The 26,582-nt window shown below is 40.9% G+C and overlaps 1 long non-coding RNA gene across 1 annotated transcript in view; it reads left to right on the top strand.

Annotated features, from left to right (window-relative positions):
- LOC125386174 overlaps nucleotides 1-14,114 on the top strand; it is a 34,243-nt gene extending 20,129 nt beyond the window's left edge. Inside the window, exon 2 of the long non-coding RNA XR_007226087.1 lies at nucleotides 13,722-14,114. This is a non-coding gene — a long non-coding RNA (uncharacterized LOC125386174). The remainder of the gene's footprint in view (nucleotides 1-13,721) is intronic.
- Nucleotides 14,115-26,582: the final 12,468 nt, after the last annotated feature.

Here is a 26,582-nt window from a genome sequence, read left to right on the forward strand (position 1 = left end):
CGGGTGGGCTCTCCCCGATAACCCAACCGAAGCGAGTTTTTTGCAAACATAACTCAGTGTCGATGGATTGTGGTATTTTAATCTGTCCGACAGATAATGATACTAACGTTGGTCCCTAGCTTAATAATATTTCGATCGAGCTTGGTATGTGAAATGTTGGATCGGCTAATTTTAGATTTTTGGGTATCTGGAGGGCGGACCGATCGATTGGGTGGTCTGGGACTGCCGATGATATTGTTGTGATTACTAAGAACGTTGCTGTGCGTTCATATTTGCCATCCATAGAAACAATGGTTGCCGTTAGTTAGCTCCTTGCGATGGTAGTCAAGTCGTCGAGGGCTCCGATTGGGACCGAACATCTCTTTCGTTTTATACCGAGGGAGTTTGCGAATTTCTCAGTCATGAAATTCATACTAGAGCCAGTATCTAGCAATGCTCTGGCTCGAATTGGTGATGCCCTCTTGTCTAGCACATCGATCTGTGTTGTGACTAGCAGATCATGATGCGGTGTAACGTTTGGAGATATATGTGTCACTTCGGTCCCTCCCTTTGCGGCCCGTTTGTTTAGTCAGTTTTGTTCTGGTTGGGTTTTGGATGAGGAATCTGGGACATTACCCTTGGTCCGTGATGCGCGTGACTCATACGAAGTGTGAACTTTCGTATCTCTTGGAGCCGAAGGTGTATGGTTATTTGAATGTTTGGAGGGTCGTCTCGAATGGTGGACCGAACGCGACTTTGATTATCCGGATGGCGATTGTCCATGAGAGGATCGTTTGTGCGATGAACGACGTCCCGACGACCGACTGCTTGATGAACGACTGCCCGACGACCGACCGAAGGAGGTGTTCCTCTCCGGTAGCGGCTCCTTTGGTCAGTAGACTAAGGTGTTGGAATGTGGATTTCACGTGACACTGTATAGTCACTGGTCAGTGCACTTCTTTGATGGCACGTGATCCGGCTCGAAGGACCATGTATTTTCGAGCTATCGCGGGGAGACGCGGTCGTTAGAATACGCGTCAACGGGAGTCGTAAATTCCCGTTACGATTAGGATAATCGACACCACGAATAGTTCGATCCCCTGATTTCGGTTAGGATAATAGGGGTGATTCAGGTATGATAACACTGTGGTTCACAGAGTTAAAGTATATATTTCCAACACTTAGTATACACGATTGAATAGATATAAACACTTAATAATTTATCGCACTGGAATAATATAGATGTATACCATATAGAACAAGGCTCGTACAATTGAATTAGTAAAAGTAGCACAGTATGAGACTTAATGTTAGAAGTTAGGCGTTAGATCTTCGACTCATTGGGCGCTATTGCGTTGAGACGGAAGAAAGTTCAGTGTGGGTGTGCCCCTTTGTATGACAAACGCGGATTCGTTGTTCACACTTTTCGTAAAGAAAAGTGAGGGTAACGATCCGCGATGTCGATTGGTTATCCCTATGCTGATGCTTGAGGGATGAGTCAGAGGCCTCCTACCATCGGGGTTTATAGGTGACCTTGTTCATGGGAAAAACCTGATTACTTTATTAGCTAGTTATTTGGATTTTGCCTAATGGGTGCGTGTCCGCTTTCTCCGTAAATTTTAATTGCGCCTAAGAAACTCAAGGTCAGCTCTAAAAACCAGATGTGCTTCGAAAATAATTTTAGGCTTAAGAAATTCTTCAGGACAAAGGGATTGTCCGAAGACGCCTGTTAATACAATAGAGTAAAAGTGAAAGACTACATTGGGTCCTTAATTTTATTGATGGTCGAAATGACGTTACGCAGGCCGCTGGCTGTCCGGTCGCGAGGGCTGGAGTGCAGATGCTTTAGGCGACGTAACAGGAAGCATTGGAGTATTACAATATTGGAATTACAGCTGCACCCCATAGTTGGATTCCGTAGGTCCAGACAGGTTTTATTACGGCCTTGTAGAGGGTTATTTTGTTCTGTATGTTTAGCTGGAGCGTCGGCCCGTGAGCCAATAGAATTTTCTTAGTTTTTCCTTTAGTTGCTTTGATTTCTCTGAGATATGTTGTTTCCAAGTTAATCTCCTGTCCAGAGTCATGCCCAGGTATCTGACTGTGTCCTTGTTAAGAACTATTATATTGTTAATGGAGACCTGTGGACAGGTTTGTTTTCGGAGCGTGGAGGTTACATGTGAGGATTTTTTTCGTTCATTTTGAAGCCTCATTTTTGGAACCACTTTTCCATGGAGTCGAGACATCGCTGGAGAGTGGATGAGGCAATTACCGGGTCTACGTGGGTAGCTGATAGCGCTGTGTCGTCGGCAAATGTTGCTATTGTTGTCTCGTTTGATATAGGTAAGTCGGCAGTGTAGATGGAGAACAGTAGGGGTCCGAGGACACTACCTTGGGGTATGCCGGATTCTATTGGGAGTGTTGCGGAAGTGGCGTCTAGGCATTTAACTATGAATTGTCTGTTGGTTAGGTAGGATTTTAAGATGGAGTAGTATGGATGGGGTAGGAACTTTTTGAGCCTGTAGAGTAGCCCTTCATGCCATACTTTGCCGAATGCTGTTGGATGTCTAGGAATACCGCTGAGCAGTATTTTTTCTTTTCGAGGGTTTGGCTGATCATGTGGGTTATGCGGTGGATTTGCTCTACTGTTGAGTGTTGTTTTCGAAAGCCGAATTGGTGGTCTGGGAGTGTTTTCAATTCTTCTAGGAGTGGAAGGAGACGATTCGTGAGCATCCTCTCGAATAGTTTAGACAGGGTACGTAAAAGACTGATTGGGCGATAGGAGCTGGTTTCATATATTGGTTTACCGGATTTAGGGATGAGGGTGATCAGTGAGATTTTCCAAGCCTTGGGAACGTGTTGAAGGCGGAGGATAGCGTTAAAGGTTGATGCGATGAGTGCAATCCCTTTTATGGGAAGTTCCTTGATTGCTTTATTTCCTATTAGGTCGTGACCTGCTCCTTTCTTGGGGTTTAGGCGACTGAATGGTTCTATGATCTCTGCGGAAGTGAAGGATTCAATAGGAGTGGACATTTGCAGGTATTCAGTAACGTCCGCTGCAGCTATGGAGGAATGGGGTTTGAATACTTCAGTCAAGTGTTTGGCAAATAGGTTGGCTTTTTCTATAGGGCTACGCGCCCATCCACCCTGCGGGCGACGGATTGGAGGTATTATTTGTGGGGGGCGCGTGAGTTTCCTGGAGGCCTTCCATGGTGAGTAGTTGGAGTCGGCTGTGGGGGACAAGCTGGTGAGATATTTGTGAAAACGGTCATTATTGTAGTTTTTTATGGTTTTGGATAGTTTTCTAGTTGCGTTGTTTAGTTTGCGTTTGTCCTCCGGTGTTCTATGGGTCTGCCATATCCTTTTTAGTCTACGTTTTTCTGCTATTTTTTTTAATATGTACTGGGGGTATTCGTGATTGCTGATGGACGTTTTTGCCGGTGTGGAGACGCGGATAGCGTTTATTATACTCGCATTTAGGTATTCCGTGGCTGCTTCGATTTCTTCATTGGTTTTTAGTGAAGTTGAGGCTGAAGTTGTGTGTGTAAAGACTTCTCTAAAGAGCTGCCAGTTGGTATTGGTTATGAATGTAGCCATTAGGTGTATTCTCGATGATAGTTGAACTGACTGTTACTATCACGGGGGAATGATCAGAGGAGAGATCAGCCGAGGAATTGATTTGGACGTATCTTGACGAGATATTTTTAGTTATGAGGAAATCAAGGAGATCGGGTATTTTGTTTGTGTCGGTGGGCCAGTGTGTGGGTTCGTATGTGGTAAGGTAGTTGAGATTGTTGGTTATTATGCTGTTGAGGAGGTTTTTGCCTCTTACTGTAACCAGTCTGCTGCCCCATTGGGTGTGTTTGGCGTTGCAGTCTCCTCCAGCTATGAATCTATTGCCCAGGGTGTCCAGGAAGCTGTCAAAGTCTTCTTTGGCGATGGAATGTCTGGGAGGGCAGTATACAGCTGAAGTGGTGATTGTACCATGACAGTCTTCTATTGCTACGTTTGTTGCTTGGAGGTAGTCTTTCTGGAATGGTGGAAGTTCGTACTGCTTAATGTTTGATTTGATTATGATTCCGGTGCCGCCGTGGGCCTTTCCGCTGGGGTGTTGGGTGTGGTAGAAGTTGTAGCCGTGTATTTTGAGGTAGTTTTTGTCGGTGAAGTGGGTTTCGGATATGAGCATCACATCGATTTGCTGTTGTTTTAAGAATAGTTCTAGTTCAAATTTGTGCTGAGCTAGACCGTTGGCGTTCCACAGAGCTATTCGCATTGGTTTTATTTTGCTTCTGTGCGTATGAATTTGTCCATGAAGAGTGTGAGTAGTGACAGCAAGTTGTTAATTTGCTCAGTTTGCTTCTCGATAAGTTTTTCGAGTTTGGTGAAGTTGTCTGTGTTTTGTGGGGTGGGAATTCTATTTTCTGTGTACACTGTGAGTTTTCGAGTTGTTTATGTTTCCTTGTGCTGCCTGGGCATAGGACATTGATGCTGTGGTGAATTTTTGGGGTCTAGGTTCTTGTTTGGTTATCTCCTTAGGTCTCGGTTTTGGATACTTATTATTGTGTAGTGTTTTATAGGCTGAGCATCTTTTGTATTTCGCAGGATGCTCTTCTTGACAGTGGATGCACTTCGCGGAGGTTTCTGGGGATTTATTGCATTGGTCAGTGGGGTGACTACCTGCACATTTAACGCACCGGAAATTATGATTGCTGTATTTCTGCGTGTGGCCGTACCTTTGGCACCTTTTGCATTGTACTATCTCTTTCTTTACAAAAGGTGGTTCGATTTTAACTATTGACTTCATCAGACGATTGATGTTGTAAATTTCTTTATTGTTTTGTTTTTGCTTTATGTCAATGAAGAATAAGGATAGTGGGTTTTTCGTGATTCTATGCCTAATGTTGCCAATGTTAGTTACTTCGTGGCCATGCTTTAACATTTCGAACTTTAGACCATCTAGATCGACTGAGTGGTGGATGTTGCGTAGCACCAAACGAAATGGTCTTTCTTGCTTGAGCTGGTAAGTGTGGAAGTTGGCATTCAAGGTTTTTAGCAACTATGTTAATTTTCTCTAGGGGTCTGGGTTGGTCGGCAGAATTTTTACACGGTTGTTACTAATTTTTAACTTATAGTCCTCCTTGCTGATATCTTTTTCGATAGTCTTTGTCACTGTTTGTATGTCAATGATATCGTCAATAAGGATTGGCAGGGAATGGGGAGTTTTATGGGTATGTTGTGTATTTACCGCTTCGGTTATGTCCATAGCGTCTTCTGTTGTCTCCAGTATCGCGAACCTGTTATGGGTGATCACTTGGCTAGCTGGTGGGTTGGTTTGGCTCTTGCTTTCATTCATCTTGAATGCTTTCAGCTTGCGTTTTTTTGTGTGCGGGTCGTTTGCAAAGAGGGATGTATTGCCCCTTTGCCACGGCGGAGGAAGAGCGGCGCTGTTGTAACTTAGCTCCGGAGAGGCCGTTTGAGATGATTGGGCCATCATCGAGCTAGTTAATTCAATTTGAAATAACTAGTCAAGAGGCTGTGATTCTGGTCAGAGATTGGTAGCGTTGGATTTTCCACTAGCACGTAACCAAAATTAATACTCAACATGTAGCACTTAGCAATCTTATAAGTGTGAATAGACGGCGAGCAGTATAGACAATTTATGAACGCAATTCACGATTTCTGTCAAGTGTTTGGAAAAATCGTTTTATTTTAAAAAGTTCTCCTCACTAACATAATCATTGGAATGATTTGCCTTTTTATGGAATTAAATATCATTGACAATGTCATCTTCACTAAATATGGGAAATTTGCAGGATTAAGGAAGCGTAATTTTCATAATGTTACAGAACATTACTTTTTGACAAACTTGAGGTGATGGACGTGATAGGTATAGAAGAATCACTCGTGTCGTTAACAATAACAATTTATTTGCTTATGTCTGTGGTATACACTAGCACGTCGAAAGCACGGTACAGATATCGGTTCGAGATTACAAGTTCAAGCTCGGCGCGATACTTTACGCGGTGGTTCGAGTCGAGACGATTGCACAGATGTCGAGGGATTCCGATTCGCTATTACGTACAACTGCTGGCGGACAATTCAGATCGGCGTCTTCCAACTTGCCTCGCGACTCGCGATAGAACAGAATGAATTTGCGTCGCGATGATGCTCCTTAGGAAAACTGTGCTTGGGTGTGTCTAAGGATACGGAATCATCGGATTCGTTAAGAAAAGCGTTGGTTCAGAGAGTGAGGGAAATGGACGTCGCTGTTAATTGGCAAAATCGTGAGTTGGTGGTTGGAAAGAGATGGCAACTGCCCTTGAGAGAAAGTTGCTAGCGAGGAGCGTCGTACGTGAGGAAAAGCAGATTTCCGTAGTGGGTGGTATGTGTAGGGACTATTGAGACAAAGACTATTTGTTCCTTTAGAGAATCTTAGCTGCATGGATCCTAAGATTTATAGCGGGTCCTTAGGCTCGCTGTAAATATTCGGAGAGAGTGTATCGACATCTGGCAATCATCTGTTCGCAAGGTAGAGTCCTTGTGTAGCGAGGCACGGGACAGAAACCGTTGGGAAGTTTGCTGTCGAGTGCCGCTACAAACTATTTTTTCATAAACATTTTAGTAATTATAAAATTATAATATATTAAATTAATTAAATTATAATAATTATAAAAGAGAAAATTACTTACATTCAGACATTATTATATATAGAATATTATTACTGGCTAAACTTCACGTCATGGGACCAAAAGTTACTGACCTTTTTTGTGCAATCTAATTGTTTTCGATGCATATATATCTATGTAACACTAAGAATTTTTAGGATATTCTACACTTTGCTTTGACACCACATTGGCTATTATTCATGTTTCGCTCAATGAGTGAACTGTACAAATTACATCTAATTTGTCCGCACAAATGAGCAGTCACAACAAGTTCTTGACTTCTGCTTACCTTTTTAAATCACTCCTGCTCGGACAGCCGAGGAGGACGGACGTGTCTAGACGGTCGTCCTCTCCAGGTATAAGTGAATAGTGAAAAAGTGCTCTAAAGTAATAGTGCTGCAAAGTGATAGTGAGGAGGAAATAAAATAACAATGCAGATACCAACTATAAACATAGCAACAAAAGGAGAAACATATTATATAAAAACCAAACAAATTAACATGGAGACAGAAGAAACAAAAGAGCATCGGGGACAGGAAGATAGCAATTCAGAACATGAAAGATACTACCAAGACGAAAGCTGGAAGCCAGCGAAGGCTAACAAAAAACGCAAAACAACCACAGACATAAGTGCCATAGGAAACCCAGTTACAGAAAAGCAGCGATGGCTGCAAGAATTACCATTAAGTAACTCCTTCAACTCACTAACGGAAGAAATAGACGCTGATCCCGCAAATAAAACCACTATCCAAACAAACCATATTACAAAACCACCACCAATCTTTGTTGAAGCCCAAATAATAGACCCGCTCATCGATCTACTAAATAATCTAGATGAGAAAAACAACTACACAATAAAGCAAACAAAATTGGATCAAGTAAAAATACAAACAAACACACCAGAATCATTTAGGAAAGTTATAAAAGCATTAAAAGAAAAAAATGCTATCTACCACACGTATCAGCTTAAAACTGAAAGGAGCTATAAAATTGTCATAAGAGGATTGCATCCTAAAACCAACATACATAAACTAAGCGAGGAGTTAGCTAAAATTGGACATCAAACAAGAACAATAAACAATATAACAAGATTCGACACAAAGCAACCACTACCACTATTCTTAATAGAACTTGAACCCAGAATCAATAACAAGGAAATATATGATATCAAACAAATACTAAACACAATAGTAACAGTCGAACCACCACGACACAAAAAAGATATACCTCAATGCATTCGGTGTCAACAATACGGACACACTAAAAACTACTGCAACAGAAGCCCAGCCTGCGTCAAGTGCGCAAAAAATCACTTAACTGCACACTGCCCATATTCAGGAAAAATAGAAAAAGTTAAATGCTTCAACTGTAACGGAAACCACCCAGCCAGCTATAAAGGATGTGAAGTAAGAAAACAATTACAACGTAAACTGTTCCCGCCTCTACGAAGCAGGACAATCACTAACACACAAGCCCAACATGACAGCACAAAACCTGAAATAATACCAAATACAGAGCAAGCAATAAACACCAAACCTATCAGCACCAACACCATTGGTGGTCTAAGCTATGCTCAAGTAACCAGCCAACCAACACATACACACAACCAATACCACAGCAATAGTAACAATGACACTGCAGAAATCAAAGAACTGCACAAACAATCCATAAAGAACACCGAAATGCTAACCAGAATGATAAGCGAACAAAACGCAGTACTCAAACAGCAAACCCAACAAATAACAGTCATGCTACAACTAATTACAAACGTGCTAAGCAAAAAATAAAAACGGACACTCTAAAAATAGCAGCCTGGAACTCAAACGGCCTCCAACAACGGGCCCTCGAAATTAAAACATTCATATACAATAATAATATAGACATACTACTTGTCTCAGAAACACACTTCACTACAAAAAGCTACTTGAAAATACCATACTACACCATATATGATACCAAACACCCCTCAGGAAAAGCTCACGGAGGGACAGCAGTGATAGTCAGAAACGATATCAAACATTATCTACACAGCCAAGTTAACAAAGAATATTTACAAGCAACCACTGTTACAGTTCAAACTAGCAGCAACTACTTCCAGTTGTCAGCAGTATATGTGCCTCCGCGACACAAAATAACAACACAAATGTGGGAAGAATACTTCCAGGACCTAGGGGACAAGTACATCGCAGCGGGAGACTACAACTCAAAGCACACGCTTTGGGGGTCAAGAAACATTACACCTCGAGGTAGAACACTGGAAAAATACATTAGAAATAATAACCTCAATATATTATCCACAGGAACACCGACACATTGGCCGACTGACCTGAACAAAAAACCAGATCTTCTGGACTTTGCAGTTACAAGGGGACTAAACACAAATAAACTAAAAATAACACCCAACCTCGAGCTCAGCTCCGATCATACACCCATAATAATTGAATACAGAAACAAACCAATTCACTATAGCAAACCAGAAACACTATGCAATAAAACCACCAAATGGCAAACTTTCAAAGAAATAATAGAAAGCAAAATAAACTGCAACATCCCGTTAAAAACTCCTGAACACACAGAACAGGCAGTAGCAACATTGACAGCAACTATCCAAGAAGCAGCAAGGACAACCACTACACCCGAACCAACCAGCAGACAAGCAATAACAATTCCGCAAGAAATACTCGACAAAATTAGAGAAAAAAGAAAAGCGAAAGCAAAATGGTAAATCACAGAACTCGAGAAAACAAAAAACGCCTAAACAAACTTGCAAAGGAAATAAAAAACAAAATAAAGGAGCACAACGATAACGAATTCGCAAAGTTCATAGGGACACTCTCCACACACGAGAACACCAACTATTCACTATGGAAAGCCACGAAAAAAATAAGGAAGCCAATAATACCCGTCCCGGCAATCAGAAAAGCAGATAACACATGGGCAAGAAGCAACGAAGAACAAGCTGAAGAATTCTCCAACCACCTCTGCAACACATTCACACCACACATTATCAACAACAGCAACCTCAAAAGTCATACGGAGGAGGATCCACAAACCACTACTACCACAGCCGACAAGGAATACACCATACCTAAAACATCGGCACAAGAAATTAGAAACATAATTGATAAAACAAAAAACAACAAAGCGCCAGGAATCGACCTAATCAATGGTAAAATCTTGAAAAACCTTCCGCCAAAAGCAATAAGACTAATAACAATAATATTCAATGCAATTCTAAGAATTCAATACTTCCCCAAACCATGGAAATTAGCACAGATCAAAATGTTACATAAACCAGGCAAAGACCCGCACCAAACTGCATCTTACAGACCAATATCACTGCTTCCAGTATTTTCCAAAATACTGGAAAAGATAATATACGACGCATAAAACCAATAATAGAGACAAAAAAACTAATACCGGATCACCAATTTGGTTTCAGAAACAAACACTCCACGATAGAGCAAATGCACAGGCTTATAAACGAAATAATAGTAGCACTAGAAAACAAGGAATACTGCACAGCCCTCTTTATAGACATAGAGAAAGCATTCGATAAAATTAACCATGAAAGTCTACTACAAACAATTAGGAAACAATTCCCGGAGCAAATACACCACTTAATAAAATCCTACCTAAGCAGCAGAACCTTCGTAATAAAAATCAAGGACACACATTCTCAAGTTAAAGACATCAAGGCCGGGGTACCACAAGGAAGCGTCCTAGGCCCAATACTATACACATTATACACGGCGAACATACCAACAACTACCAACAGCACAGTATTGACATTCGCGGACGACACAGCTATATTAGTCAGGCATACTAACCCAGGAACGGCAGTCAAAATACTAGAAGAACATATCGTAAAAATAGAAAATTGGCTAGAAGAAAAACAAATAAAAGCAAACCCCAATAAATGCAACCATATTACATTCACGCTACGGAAAAAGATACCACCAAACATCCTATTGAACGGCACGCATATAACGCAAACAAAGCATGTCAAATACCTAGGACTCCACTTAGATCAAAAACTCACCTGGAAACTACACATCAAATCAATAGTAGAAAAAATACAGAAAACAAGAAGACAAATGCATTGGCTAACAAGCCGAAAATCCAAACTAAGCACAGAAAACAAGTTAAAAATATATAAAACGATCATAAAACCAATCTGGACGTACGGAATATCACTATGGGGGACGGCAGCAATGAGCCATATAAACAAAATAGAGGTAATACAGGCTAAAATCCTCAGGACAATAGTAAACGGACCTTGGTACGTCAGAAACGAAGATATACGAAGGGACCTGGGAATGCTAACGGTCAAGGAAGAAATCAGCAGATACTCCGAGAAATACAAATTAAGAATAGCAACACACATAAACCGGCTAGCTGCGGAAACATACAAAATAATAAATATGGACAGAAGACTAAAAAGGAAGCACCCAGCAGACCTTATAAAGGACATAACCTAAGAAACACGAGGATGGTACCCCGCTGGAAGTAGCCACCAACATGCTAATTTTAACCGTTAAAAAATTCCACCAAATGTCCAAATTGGACAAATTGTGAATCTTAATAAATAAATAAAAAAAAAAAAAAAAAAACCTTTTTAAATAACCAGCTGTCTTCGAATCACTTTCATCCACGATGCCAAATTAATGTTGTTATGATAATAAAAACGGCCAAAAAAGTTCGCATAGGAATAACTTCTCCCCCTTATTTTGTTAGCTGACCGTCAATTAGATTCTATCCTTTGGTCTAGTTATAACTTTTAAATTAATAAATTCGGCAACTTAGAATTTACATTTGTTGAAAATAGCAACGTGAGTTCGTGCTCGCCCTCCACATGCGGATGCGCTAGTTACAAAAGGCAGAAGATTGTTCTAGATGCAATCGATAGACTCGATCGTATTTTTTAGATGCTCATTTTTTCCCCTAGTCTATGTAAACACGTTCAATAAAGGTTTTTTCGGCTCAAAACGATGTGATAGATTTATCCGTGCAATATTGTAATAACTAATGTGATCATACCTCTGAACATAAAAATAACAACATTTTTACATTCAACGCATCGAAAACTACAAGATCGCACATAAAAAAGTCAATTGTGTTTGGTTCTCTAAAGTAAAGTTCAACCTTATTACTTATTATATATTTATACAAAGTATCTGCGGTAACTCTGTACAGCCATTTACATATTGATTCCCTAATGTATTACGGATAAAAAAATATTTTATATGAAGAAGGCGAATGCTTTTACATAATTACTTTCCGAACTAAGAATGTTAAGTTCATTTTCCTACATCGAACTATATATTTTTCTTCAGATCGTTTCGTGTTTCCTAAGATGAATTCATTAACTTTTCACTTGTATGACCAATTTCAATTAGTTTTTGAGATATTGAGTTTACAAATTTACGGATTCTTATGCAAGAAATTCGGCTAGGATAGGAAGTACAATTATGCTATGTACGCCTGGAGAGTAGCCTTATTCGCACGATAAGTTACGCGTGTAAAACATTGCCTTTTGAAACAGATACGAATAAATAAATATATACCATGACATAATTTAGATTTTCATGCCTGACTCTCAATTTCTTAATAATGCAAGTCAGAAATCCGAGGTGTTGATTTTTAACGTAATTCAATTGGAATTGAATACCACGTTTAGACTCATCGGGCTCCATCGCGTGTCGCGTCGATTAGAATTCCGAAAAGCATTATTTTGTTGATCAGGCACTATTTTGAACATTTTTAAGAAATGTTAGAAACAGCGATAACTTTGTGATATAATCAAGCGTTGCGTATTTTCAGTTCTATTAATTGCTCATTAAGAAATTTATTTGGCAGCCTGGTCTGTGGCACACATGTGGTACTCAAAAATAAGTTATTTGTTAGAAGTCGGTCACTGTTGATTTTTTTAATATTAGACTTTAACACTTTTGACGTACAATGTTTCGAAAAGTTCGCTTGTATCTGATTATCGTCAACAACACGATGTCACGACCGGCACCCTTCAAATCCGATGGACCGATGATGAAGATAAAGATGTGGCGGCACTTGGCGACAATGTATACCGCCGAAGTTCCTAAGGAGCCATCGATATCCCAACGATCCTTCCGCCGAATGTTCTAGAAGAAGGCATGCGTGGCAACGGTCGCGGACGCCTAACAAAGCGTGAATAGTGCGGATATTTAGGGGTAACAAAGAAAAAAGAAACAGATCCCATCGAAAGTCAAATTGTAAGAGCTTCAGTCTTGAAAAGTCACGGCTGGAGTTCAGAACCACATCGCAATTAGTGTAAACCAAGTGTTCAAAAGTAAATTCTTTTTTTATTTTTTTTATTTTTTTACATTTTATTTTTCTTTTCATCTGAGATTTCCTTTTTTTATTTTACGTGACAATAACAATGTTGTGTTTGGTTTTACTTTAAACAGGGAAATCTCACTAATATGTTAATGAAATTTTTATAAACAGAAAATTTGATATAGGAAAGTCTTATCGTTGCGATAGTGTTGTATCATTGATACAGAGACCGAAACGGACCCCACTATGAGGCCATGCTGCTGTCACGTAAAATAAAAAAAGGGGTAGCTCGAACGAAAAGAAAAATAAAAGGTAACAAAAAACAAGAGAATTTATTTCTTGTACTCTGAGTTTACACTGACTGCGATTTGGTTCTGAGCTCCAGCCGTGACTTTCCAAGACTGAAGCTCTTACAATTTGACTTTCGGTGAGATCTGTTTCTTCTTTGTTTGCCATCCCTCAATATCCTCACTACCCTGCAGGTATACGTGACCGTTGTCACGCTTCTAGAACATTCAGTGGAAGAACCGTTGGAATATAGATGACTCATTAGGCACTTCGGCGATATACATTGTCGCCAAGGCCGCCACATCTTTATCTCCATCATCGGTCCATCGGATCTGAAGTATGCCGATCGTGACACTGCCACACCGTCTCAAGTAGTTGGATCAATGCTTATGGCACTGTCGCTGATGGTCAGGCTTACGAATCTTTCTCGTAATAATTATCATACGGGAGACTTGTTATCTTTTTCTACCTCCACAGCTCCGCCACCGATTCTTTTCTATTTTGCGTCGGAAGCTGTAAATGTGTCACGACCGGCACACTTCATAACTGATAGGCTGATGACGGAGGTAAAGATGTGGCGGCACTCGGCGACAATGTATATCGCCGAAGCGAAATCCCTAATGAGCCATCAATATCCCAACGGTCCTTACGCCGAATGTTCGAGAAGAAGGGGTACACAGCAACGGTCGCGGACACCTAACAAACGCGTGGATAGTGCTGATATTGAGGAGTGACAAAGAAAAAACAATCGAATCCGATCGAAAGTTAAGTTGTAAGAACTTCAGACTTGGAAAGTCACAGCTGAAGTTCGGAAGTAAACTGTCAATATTGTAAATAAAGTGTTAAGAAATAAACTCTCTTTTTTATTTTCATCTTCGATTTCTTTTTTTTTTTTTTTATTTTACGTAACAGATGCATGGACACTGTTGCATCATTGTGCGATTGATTGTTTTTCGAGCGATCGGTTTATCGGCTATGCGCCGTGCAGCTATGTAGGAACTAGGAATCAGGATAGCTGCGCCTCAGACGCAACCGCGTACGGTGGTACGGCCGAGGAAATTTCACCTTTACCCAGTAAAACCGCTGCTGTGTCTCTTCATTGCTTAGATAAGGAACGTTGTGAATAAATGGCATTGCCGTCTCCAATGCGCTGTTTAGGATTTCAAGCGATGGGGCAGAATATTATATGCTTCTGTAACATACACATGATGCTGCAAAATTTTTCCATTCGCTATTCCAAACGATTGGAGACTTTTTCATATGATTTTTAGAGGTCAGTTGGAGCAATATTAGAAGATTTTCTTTTAATGATAAACTAACCGCTTCCTTTTTTGTTCTGTTTATTGGCAAACATGTAGTATATATAATCTAATAGATCACATTATATATTAGAATATGTAAAATCTAATAAAACAATAATCACAAATGTATTCATATATATTATATATTTTTATGAATATATTGCGTATATTATACGAAACATTTTAAAAATTTATTTTTTAAATTTGTACTGGTAAAATTTTAAACGATTCTAAAAATATATAATAAATATATTGAAGCTGCGAGATATTTAATACAAGTATGAATGTATATATTTTGATGAAATTATTAAAATATTTAAACAGGCAATCATTTACGATATTAGTAAGCCTCAGTATTCAGACCATCTCGAATATCTTGTAACTCCTACATATATTTTCAGATCGGGTTCATATTTTATCAACATAATTATCGTGTCTTATTGCAGTGTCAATAAAATTTCAAAATATTTATAAAACACGTATGATATACGATAAAGGATTGGAAATATACTAAAATATAAGGGTGGATGAATAAGAGATACTATCTAAAATAATTCATTGCCTATTGGTTTGATCGAAAAATGTTTTAAATGAATTATGTGACATCTAGTTCAAATTCATCGATTGGATGCAATTTTATTTTTTCTATATTATATTTTCTGAGATACCAAATGTTTTAAATAGCACCGTATATCTCTTATAACATTTTTCGATCCAGCTAGACATTTCATAAAAAAAAGCTATATTAACCTATCTATATCGAAAATCAATTAGTTTGGCAGATATTTTAATTTTAATTTGTCAAATTTATCGCACGAAGAACAAAGCCAACCAAGATCACCCAAACTCACATAATTTGATCTATATCATAATCCGGCAGCAATATTGAAAATTCGAAAAATATTCGAAATTATTCAACTTAACCAATCGTAACCTGAATTTACGACTCTTTCTGCCAATGAATGATATTTTTTTTATTATTTAATTCTTTTCATTCTCAATTTGTCCAATTTGGACATTTGGTAGAATTTTTTTAACTGTTTGATTATCATATAGGTGACTACCGGCCAATGAATAGTGACAATGATATTTATAACGAGTAATTTTAATAGCTGACTTTAAGATAAACTACTCTGATTGACCGAATTATTCTGCAAATAAGTCGAAGCCTTTCTTATTGCTTTCCTTCGCCACAAATATTCACAGAGATTGTAATTTAAATCGCCTTGTCTGACTCTTCTGTTGTTAGATAGAGGTTGGGGTTGATATCCAAGCTGATTCACACGGATTGATTATCACACCTTTTATTTCTCCTCCTTGTACAAAACGTCTGATCACACCGGATACGCCTAAGCAATTAACACATGGTCGACTTCTAAGACAAAAGAGCGTCATTAGAAGTCGTACCAACTTAGCTTATAGGAACTAGCGGTCATACCAACTTAGCGTTTCTCAAAACTCCCCTTTGATCGCTAGTTTCTACAAGCCCCATAGCTTTCGTGAAATATTGAGTCTTAACTCTATTTAATCCTTTGGTGAGAATGTCGGCACCATTCCCGGAACTACATATACAGATATAATCTAATATCCCTTTCGACACGCAGTTCTTAACATAAAAATAATGCACTTGGACATGCTTAGAACTTTTAGCAACTACTTCATCCTTGGACCATGAAATAGCTCCAATGTTGTCACAGAAGATTTTGCATGGACCAGGACAATATGACGATTGACCTAACTCCCTTAACAATAAAGACATCCACACGGTCTCTCTAGCTGCTTCTTGCATCGCTACGAACTCCGCTTCGCATGTCGATTGAGATATAATTGGCTGTTTCTTCGACAACCAAGATATTGCTCCACCAGTGAGTATGAAGACATACCCGCTTCTAGATTTCCTATCTATTGCACAGCCTGCAAAATCTGAATCACAAAACACCTTCAAAGATTGTCCTGTCCTTTGGTATACTAGCTTTAAGTCTTTGGTTTTCAACAGGTACCTAAAAATACGTCTCACTGCCTTCCAATCAGACACCGCCGGATTTGCACATCTTTGGCTTAATATTCCTATTGCACACGCGACATCAGGACGGCTTACCGTGGCGACATACATTATATGCCCCACAGCCTGTTTGTACTACTTATTGTCCACCGGTTCGTTATCCACAATGTCAAGACCAGCCTCGCACTCCTTGGCTAGTGGTGTCGACACTCCAACCTCATGAATAATGTCAAACAGATCCAACATTTGACTTATCTACACGGATGGTCGAACACAACCGTGGTACTATTTGGCTTACTCAAGTGGATGGATAGAAATTGAGTATCGGTTCCTAACATACTCACATTTAATTTTTCTTTAATCCTAGTCTTGAACGCGTGAATCATAGCCTCTGTTCCAAACACAAGAATGTCATCCACATACACAGCCACAATGAGATCTTTGGATGCATTCACATACATACACGGATCACTCACGCATGAGTTCAGACTCATACCTCTCAAAATACAATTTATGTACTTAAACCACATTCTCCCTGCTTGCTTTAATCCATACAAACTCTTTTTGAGTTTGACGTACTGAGTCCTGTCCTTTCCTGGAGCCTTGTAGAACTCAGGTTGCTCCATATATATGTCCTCATCCAAAGGTCTGTTGAAGTACTCACACTCCACATCAATGTGTTCGTAACTCCACTCATTCTCCGCACACAGAGCAAGCAAAATTCTTAGTGTCCTACGCTTTACAATTGGACTAAAGGTCTCTGAATAATCTACTCCGGGCCTTTGCCAGAATCCTCGAGCTACGAGCCTAGCTTTATGCTTATCAGGGTCCCTCTTCATAACTAATACCCACTTACAGTCTATTACGTTTCTGTCCAAGGGTCTTTTCACTATGTCCCGCACATCCTTGTTCGCTATGTTTTCTAGCTCCTTCGCAATTGCATCGGCCCACTTTTGAGCATCTGACCCCTTCAGGACATCGTACACATTCACAGACTCACATAAACCTTACTTCCTACAAACTGTCGCAACGTGAGCACAACTATTGCACGTCTTTGGCTTGTGGCTCGCTGACCTTCTGGGTACAATTGGTACATTCACAGCCTCCTCCTGATTGTTCTCATTCGTTAGGTTGTCCAGAAAGTAGTCACTCTGAGCCTCTATATCACTTGTGTTATCTTCTCCTTGAAGTTCGAAGTCTTCAACGTCCCATATCCATTCGGAGAATCTCTTTCTGATGTCCCTTGCGTCCACTTTCATGCTCTTATAGGGTAATATATTTTCCTCGAACCTGACATGACAAGAGATTATTACCTTCTTGGTCTTCGGCAGGTAGATTCTATACCCCTTGACTTGTCTGTCGTAACCTACAAATATCCCTTCATCTGTCCTGCTGTCGAATTTACCTTCACCTGGGCTTTTCAGGTACCAGACCTTGCATCCGAATACCTTCAGCCTGTTGATCTCCCCTTGGATGTCGCATCCCTTACCTTTCCACAATTCTAGTGGGATCTTATCTCCGATAGCGGTGGATGGGCATAGGTTCCTAATGTGGCATGCAGTGTTCACAGTTTCTCCCCACAGGTAGTCAGGAAGTCCTGATTGGATTAGCAGACGTCTAGACATCTCAAAGTTAACTCCTGTATATTTACCTCCATTATCGGTTTGGAGGGCACAAATTTTCGACTGATGTAAGGCTTCCACTTTCATCTGGTATTCCCTGAAACACTTGAATACTTCGCTCTTCCTGCTGATGATCCTAACGTACATGAACCTGGAGAAATCATCAATGAACGTTACCAAATTGTTACCTCCGCCTAACGACCTGCACTGAGCTCTGCCACTAATGTCGCTGTGTACAATTTCCAGAGGACGTTAGCACATATGGTGGGCTGTCTTCGGAAATGGCATCCTTGTCATCTTTCCTTTCACGCAAACCCCGCATAGCTCATTTTGTTTCTTGGATTCCTCCTTCACGCTCCTTATAGGAATCTTCCTCATTACATTTCCACAACCCAGTCTCTCGTGCCACGATGTGGTAGCCTTGTACGCCCTGGCCTCAATGACCTCAACGTCTCCGTCATCTTGGTTGGGTTCCTTCTAATCATACTCCACAGAGAAGCCTGCTATGTGCTCCTCAGCAGGTATCCCTGCGTCTCAAGCTAATATACGTCGACTCCAACCTTTGAATTGAATACGACGTCTCCGTCGTCGTGTGTCCCAACGGCTTCATCCCTACTACACACTGTGGTGACACCCTTCTTTGCCAATTGTTTGATCGAGATTAGATTTACATCTAACTCGGGCACCCACAGAGCGTTCAATAGGGATAACGTCCAACCACCACAGGACTCAGCCATTTTTACGACGATCGTTCCCCTTCCCTTAACTTCCAGGTATCCCTTGCCGATCCTGATTTGTCCCGTCGCAGGCGTGAAGTCCACAAATCGATGCCTGTCCGGAGTCATGTGATTCGAGGCACCTGAGTCAAAGTACCTTATTCTCTCCCTGCTCATGTGACTGATCGACGACAAAGCCAAAGTCGATATGAGTCCCTCGGACCTCGGCTTTTCTTTCGATCCCCTCTCTCTCCTGTTATCCTCCAGTCTCTTCTTCTCCCTTTGGTTTCTCCCCTCTTTATCTCCCTTTTGATTTTGGCACTAGTATGATATGTGGCCCATCTTATCACATTTGTAGCACTTTTGATCATGTGCGTCCCTGGTTTCGGCCTAGCGCCATTTTTGTATTGTTGCTTAGGCTTCTCTTGTCTGCGGGTCGCCATTGCGGTGCCCCTCTCGGATGATCCCTCCGCCGTGTCGAGCCTTCTTTCCTCGAGTAGTAGATCTGATTTCACGATCTTCGCGCTCAGATCCTTATCCATTCTCGTTGTTCTGAGGTACACGTTGAGGTACACGGCGTAAAGTATCGCGCCGAGCTTGAACTTGTAATCTTGAACCGATAATTGTACCGTGCTTTCGGCGCGCTAGTGTATACCACGAACACAAGCAAATAAACAGTTATTGTTAAACAATACCGACTGATTCTTCTATACCTATCACGCACATCACCTCACTAATATCCCTAAGGTAAGGTACGGTCCGGCGTACATGCCGGAAAATGTACGCACGTGCTTTATTGTCCATCTTAATGCACTCTGCCGTTATCCTTTCTGCTGGCATAAATCCTGGCTATACGACATTCCAGCAGCCCAGGAAAACCAACGAAGCTTCCGTCATCGTTCTCCAATACTCGTAGTTTCCTTTCCTCAAGATCGGATTCGTCTCCTTGTCCACATCGGCCATGCTTTCCCGGTCGGACATGGTATGCTTTCTCCTCGGATAATTTCACAAAGACTCAAAACTCAAAAATAAATATCTCTCCTGCCGCAGTTTACTGCCCTGGGCCCATAACCCGTTGTTAGATATAGGTTGGGGTTGATATTCAAGCTGATTCATACGGATTGATTATCACACCTTTTATTTCTCCTCCTTGTACAAAACGTCTGATACACCGGATACGCATAAGCAGTTAACACGTGATCGACTTCTAAGACAAAGGAACGTCGTTAGAAGTCGTACCAACTTATCTTATAGGAACTAGCGGTCATACCAACTTAGCGTTTCTCAACATCTTCCTCTTTGAAGACATGAAGACTCAATCTTCATCGAGATTCAATTGTCTGAATATAGACTCCAGTTTCGTAATTTATAAAATTAGCAGAGTGATTGACGGATTAATTTGTCTCTAGTTAATTATTGTTCGCCCTTTAAGCAGTCGTTCTTCAGCAATGGCGAAAAGTCGTTGTAGTAAAATATGTTTTTTGATAATCGGAATCAAGGTATCATGATCTTGTCTGTTATTAGAGCACGTCTCTAGATGAAGTTGTTTGCTTTTCATGTATAAAGCACCAAAAATCTATCGGTCTACGATTACGTGAACTCTTTTGCATTTTCGGCGATCAAATTTCATTTCATTAATTTCTACAATTCTTCCCTGTCCGCCAATTAGACCGTCAGTACTAGGCATTGTAACAATTGTTGCATGCACACCTCCCTACGATAAGAATAGATATCCGCGATCGATTCGCACAAAGCATGAACCCTATCTAAGCTTTGAACTTCATTATGAGCGTTTTCATATACAAATCCACGGGAAAAGTAGGTCTTATGATTGATAGTATTATGATAAGTCGTCTATTGAAATTTTCTTGCATTAAAATAACGATTTCTTGGTCATAGTACGATCCATATTGTGTTTATGATATCTCCATCGCATACCAATGCGTGTATTGACACGTTTGTATTCTCGAGAACTTTTTATTAATTTAGCAATAGTCCCATGTCTTAACAGCGAGAAATGCATCTATCTGATGTCTCTAACATTTCTAAGACGAGATATTCAATGTTCCAATGAAAGACAAGGAGAACATAAAGAAAAATACATTACATTGTCTTTTATACGATAGGTTATTTGTACATTAAAATGTTGTACATTAATGCTAAAATATTTTTTTAACTAATCATTTTACCCAAGTACGATAATACTTTTTTATAGATGTTGAGGTTATTAGATGTATAAACAGAGAAACGCATGGATAAATTGTAAGGTAGAAAATATATGTCGGGGAGCCACTAGGATTTGAGGTGTGGGCAGATAACGAATCTTCACCAGTAGTAGCCATTGTCAAGGTATGACCCAGAGTTTATTGACACAAGTATGGATATGTGAGGTTTAACAAATAAACTGCGGCGGTTAGGTACTCGCGATGCGAATAACAATAGTCTTAGGTCCGATAACGAATCCGCGGTCAACGGGACTCTTTTACTCTTTACTACCACGCCTATGTAACCCCAAACTCTTTTGCCCTGACGTCACCTTAGGCGACCACTTCTAAACATTCTCCAGACAGCCGATACTTGAACATTACACATGGCGACCTTGGCGACAATGTATATTGCCGGAGTACCTGAGGGTTCATCTATGTCCTAACGGCCCTTCCACCGAATGTTCTAGAAGCGTAGCAACAGTCACGTACGCCTACAGGGTAGTGGGGATAATGAAGGATGACAAACAAAAGAAGAAACAGACGTCACCGAAAGTAAGAAAATATTGTAAGAGCCTCAGTCTCGAACGGCCACGGCTAGAGTTCAGAAGTGTATAAACGAGGAAAAAATAAAGTTTTCTTCTTTCCTTTAAATTTCTTTCTTATTTTCGTGACACGTTCTTCGTTCCTGCTGAGTCCTTCCAAAAGTATTAGGATTTCTTGTCTCCGCTGATGTGGCTTTCTTGGAAATGTTGAAGTTGTGGCGGCACTCGACAAGCCAAATACCACCACTCGACAATAACTAGTGTCGGACGACGGCAGCGCAGTGGTTAACGTCTTAGGTTGCGAACGTTCGGAACCCGGGTTCGAATCCCGGCGACCGGAGTCCGATTTTACTCCCACGCACCAAAGAACGGAGGGAAAATCAGCAGTACCCCGGCAGCGACATCTACAGCCCCCAGTGACAATTACAGCGGACCAGGCCCAACTACTACAACTATAACTCACTCACGGCCACCTCAACAAAGTTGTTTCAGGAAGTCCTTGCTGCTGCATTAATCTTGCAGTTTTAATTTCTGCTGCTGATAAGTCGTATTCTCCTTTACACACAGTTACCTTTGCTGATGCCGATACTTGATCCTTTGGCGTGTGGCAATTGCTTATCTCTGCAAATGCTGCGTGGGAAGGTTGTGGTCTCCCAATTTTCGGTCTGCTTATCGTACGGGCATCAGCGCATGCAAGATGGTACATGTCAGCGGACGTCTCGTTGTTTCGTCGATTCTAACACGTATCTTCCCGTGTTCTTTAGTATAATAAAATATTTCTTAAAGTATTTGTATATTTGTTGATTTATTGCGATATTAACACTAGGTTTACGGGACCCGTCAAATTGACGGGTAAACGAAAATACGCATTTTTCATTAAAAAATCGATTTATTCAAGTTAAGTCTAAATTGAACATTATTAGACTTCACGTTTAAATAAATTATTAATAAGTAAAAAGTCTTTTTTTTCAAAATTATCACGAAAAAGATAACAATAATATTAACGGTACAGGATAATCATATCTATTGAGCACATTTTTTGCAAATATACTGAATATTGTTTGTGCATTTTTCGCATACAATCTTTTTGCAATATAGACAATAATTATTACTTCTATCTTTTTTGCAATAATCCACTTGGCAACTTTTTCGCACTTCTGACGTTGAAGGTGACAGAAATGAAGCGTCTGATCTTTGGCAAATGTTGTCCTTGTTTTCTCCAGTTAATTCCTCGGCTAAACAAAATATGAATTCCTTTCTGGATATTTTCGATCTGGTACACTCTTTATATAGTATCCACGCGTTTATCGCTGCCAAATCCAAAATATTGAAAAAGACTTGAAGGGGTCATCGGAAACTCCTTGCTTTCACGCTATATTTGCGTGCCATTTGGTCAACACCATACTTTGTTTTATTGTAAAAAGCAATGGTTTCTGGAACACGTTTATAATTATCTTCTATTCGTACACCTGTATGTTTGGTGCTTAGAAGGAGGACTTTTACTTTAGGTTTACTTTCATACACAGTAAGTGTGCAGTTTTCTGATTTATATAAATTTGAGGAAAACAATGTCATCTTGTCCTTTTTTCTCTTGAGCATCGAGTTTCATCTTTCCCCATATAAGGGAAACCATTCAAAATATATTTTGTTTGGACGTCAACTGCTAACCAAAACTTAATGCCAAATTTATGAGGCTTATTCGGTATATATTGCGTAAACCTGCATCGGGCTTTCGTTGGAAATAATTGTTCATCTATTGAGATATTTTCATACGGCTTGTAACAGGCCTGGCTATTACTTATAAATCTGTTCCATATTTCGGATATCAGCGCAAATTTATCCGTTTGCAATCTTTCGGAGGCTTTCAATAATCTCGCTTCATATGCGCTCCGGCTATATAGAATTCCTAGAAAACTACGCAACTCAGCAACTGTGATTGTCCAGTCCTTTTTCAAAACTCGATGCGCCTCGGTTTCAGTGCAATCGTTTCCGTGTTCCATTATGTGCTTGTCAATTATTAATTCGAAAGCACTAGTTACATAACCCGACATAATATTTCTCTTAGCATAGCCAGTAGGCCCTGCGATATCCTTGAATATCATACGAACGAGCGTCCTATCCCTAGATTCGCCTGCTTTCAGTTTTATGCACTATGTCCCGTCAATTGCAATTTCAATTTCACCTATTACATTTTGGGATATGCTTGGAATGCTCGTCCTTTCATCCTCGGAGTCAGAACTAAAAAGAATACGCATCCTTTTCTTGTTACGACACACTTTCAAGAAGTGTTTCTCTTCACTATCCGAAGATCCTTCTATCTCTCCACTTTCAATGTATTCAAAGCTTTCACTGTCAGCTTCGCTTTGGCCTAATTCATACTGATCTTCTTCGGAGGTATCCTCAGAACAATCTTCATTGATGTTGACATTTTGTCCAATATCTTATTATATTTCTTGAATTTACTCGTGATTGCTAGAAAAGGGCGATTGTTCAAAATAAGAAAATACTGTGCCCAAATTCAATTATCCTATTGTAAATACTTACAATAAATGGAGACGCTCCTCGCTAGCAACTTTCTCTCAAGGGCAGTTACCATCTCTTTCCAACCACCAACTCACGATTTAGCCAATTAACAACGACGTCCATTTTCCTCACTCTCTGAACTAACACTTTTCTTAACGAATCCGAAGATCCCGTATCCTTAGACACACCCAAACACAGTTTTCCTAAGGAGCATCATCGCGACACAAATTCATTCTGTTCTATGGCGAGTCGCGAGGCAAGTTGGAAGACGCCTATCTGAATTGTTCGTCCGCAGTCGTACGTAATAGCGAATCTGAATTCCTCGACATCTGTGCAATCGTCTCGACTCGAACCACCGCGTAAAGTATCGCGCCGAGCTTGAACTTGTAATCTTGAACCGATAATTGTACCATGCTTCCGGCGCGCTAGTGTATACCACGAACACAAGCAAATAAACAGTTATTGTTTAACAATACCGAGTGATTCTTCTATACCTATCACGCACATCACCTCAATATCTTCCTTTGTTTTTTGCGAGATTGAGACAGAGGTTGAGTGATTAAAGACTTCTCTAAAGAGCTGCCAGTTGGTGAGTTGGTTGTGAATAAGGGCATTAGGTGGGTTCTCGATTATTGCTGAACTGACTGTTGCTATTACGGGGGAATGGTCAGAAGAGAGTTCAGCCGAGGAGTTGATTTGGGCATATCTAGGCGAGATATTTTTGGTTATGAAGAAGTCGACTAAATCGAGGATTTTGTTAGTGTCAGTGGGCCAGTATGTGGGTTCATATGTGGTGAGGTAGTTGAGATTGTTGGTGGTGGTGCGTGAGCTATATGCATTGGTTTTATTTTGCTTCTGTGCGTATTAATTTATCCATGAAGAGTGTAAGTAGTGACAGTAAGTTGTTAATTTGCTCTGTTTGCTTCTCTATTAGTTTTTCGAGTCTGGTGAAGTTGTCTGTATTTTGTGGGGTGGGAACACTATCTTCTGAGTATCCACTGTGGGTTTTCGAATTGTTTATATTTCCTTGTGCTGCCTAGGCATAGGAGATTGATGGTGTGGAGAATTTTTGGGGTCTAGGTTCTTGTTTGGTTATCTCCTTAGGTCTGGGTTTAGGGTACTTATTATTGTGCAGTGTTTTATAGGCTAAGCATCCTTGGTAGTTCGCATTATGCTCTCCTTGACAGTGGATGCACTTCGCGGGGGTTTCTGGGGATTTAGTGCATTGGTCAGTGGGGTGATTACCTGCATATTTTACACACCGGAAGTTATGGTTGCAGTATTTCTGCGTGTGGCCGTACCTTTGGCACCTTTTACATTGTACTATTTCTTTCTTTACAAGAGGTGGTTCGATCTTAACTATAGAGTTCATCAGCCGATTGATGTTGTAGATTTCTTTGTTATTTCATTTTTGTTTTATATCGATGAAACGTTTGGTTGGATGGGGCCGGGCCCCCCCCCTGACTTACAGGGTGACGCAGGTGCTCACTGGGCACGGGTGCTTTGGCGAATACTTGCACCGAATCAGGAAGGAAACGACCGCGCGTTGCCACCACTGCGATGCGAGCATAGATTAGGCGCAGCACACGTTAGAGTTCTGCCCGGCGTGGGCGCGGCTGCGCCGCGATCTCATCGCGGAAATCGGGTGGGATCTTTCGCCACAGACGATTTTCGCGGCACTGTTGGCGAGCGAGAGAGGGAGGAGGGCCTCCTTCTGTGAGCAGGTTATGCTTCGGAAGGAGGCAGCGGAAAGAGCGACGGTGCGGAGCTCCCACTCCGAGAGGATCGACCGGCGGGGGTGCGGCAGACGCCGCGGGCACACTTGGACAAGGCGCTCCAGGGCCGCCGTTCCCCCCGGTGGGGGTCAAAGTTAGGTGCTGATAGATCAGCACCTCGGGACCGCCAGGCAGTCCGGTAGGGGAACCAGACTGCCTTGTGCGGCGGCTCCGGAGACGAGCTTTTTGTGCGCGGGAGGGGCCCGATGTGTCGCTCGCGCAGGTTCCCGGGCCTCTTTCGATCGCAGCCGAGTCGGTCATCGTGGAGGTTTTAGTCGGTTGGAGTCCGGCATTACCACGCCGCCACTCCCCCCCCCCCTCCTCCAGAAGTGGCCTGGTGTCCTTGCAGATTTCCTCCACGTAAAAAAAAAAAAAAGATCGGCTGAGTGGTGGATGTTGCGTAGCACCACACGAAATAGTCTTTCTTGCTTGAGCTGGTAAGTGTGGAAGTTGGCATTCAGGGTTTTTAACAACTTTGTTAATTTTTTCTAAGCGTCTGGGTTGGTCGGCAGAATTTTTACACGGTTGCTGATTTTCAATTTATATTCGTCCTTACTGATATCTTTTTCAATAGTCTTTGTCATTGTTTGAATGTCAATGACATCGTCAATGAAGATTGGCGGGGGAGGGGGAGTTTTTTGCGTATGTTG

The sequence above is a fragment of the Bombus terrestris genome, chromosome 13, assembly GCF_910591885.1.
Source record: "Bombus terrestris chromosome 13, iyBomTerr1.2, whole genome shotgun sequence".
Taxonomy (NCBI): domain Eukaryota; kingdom Metazoa; phylum Arthropoda; class Insecta; order Hymenoptera; family Apidae; genus Bombus; species Bombus terrestris.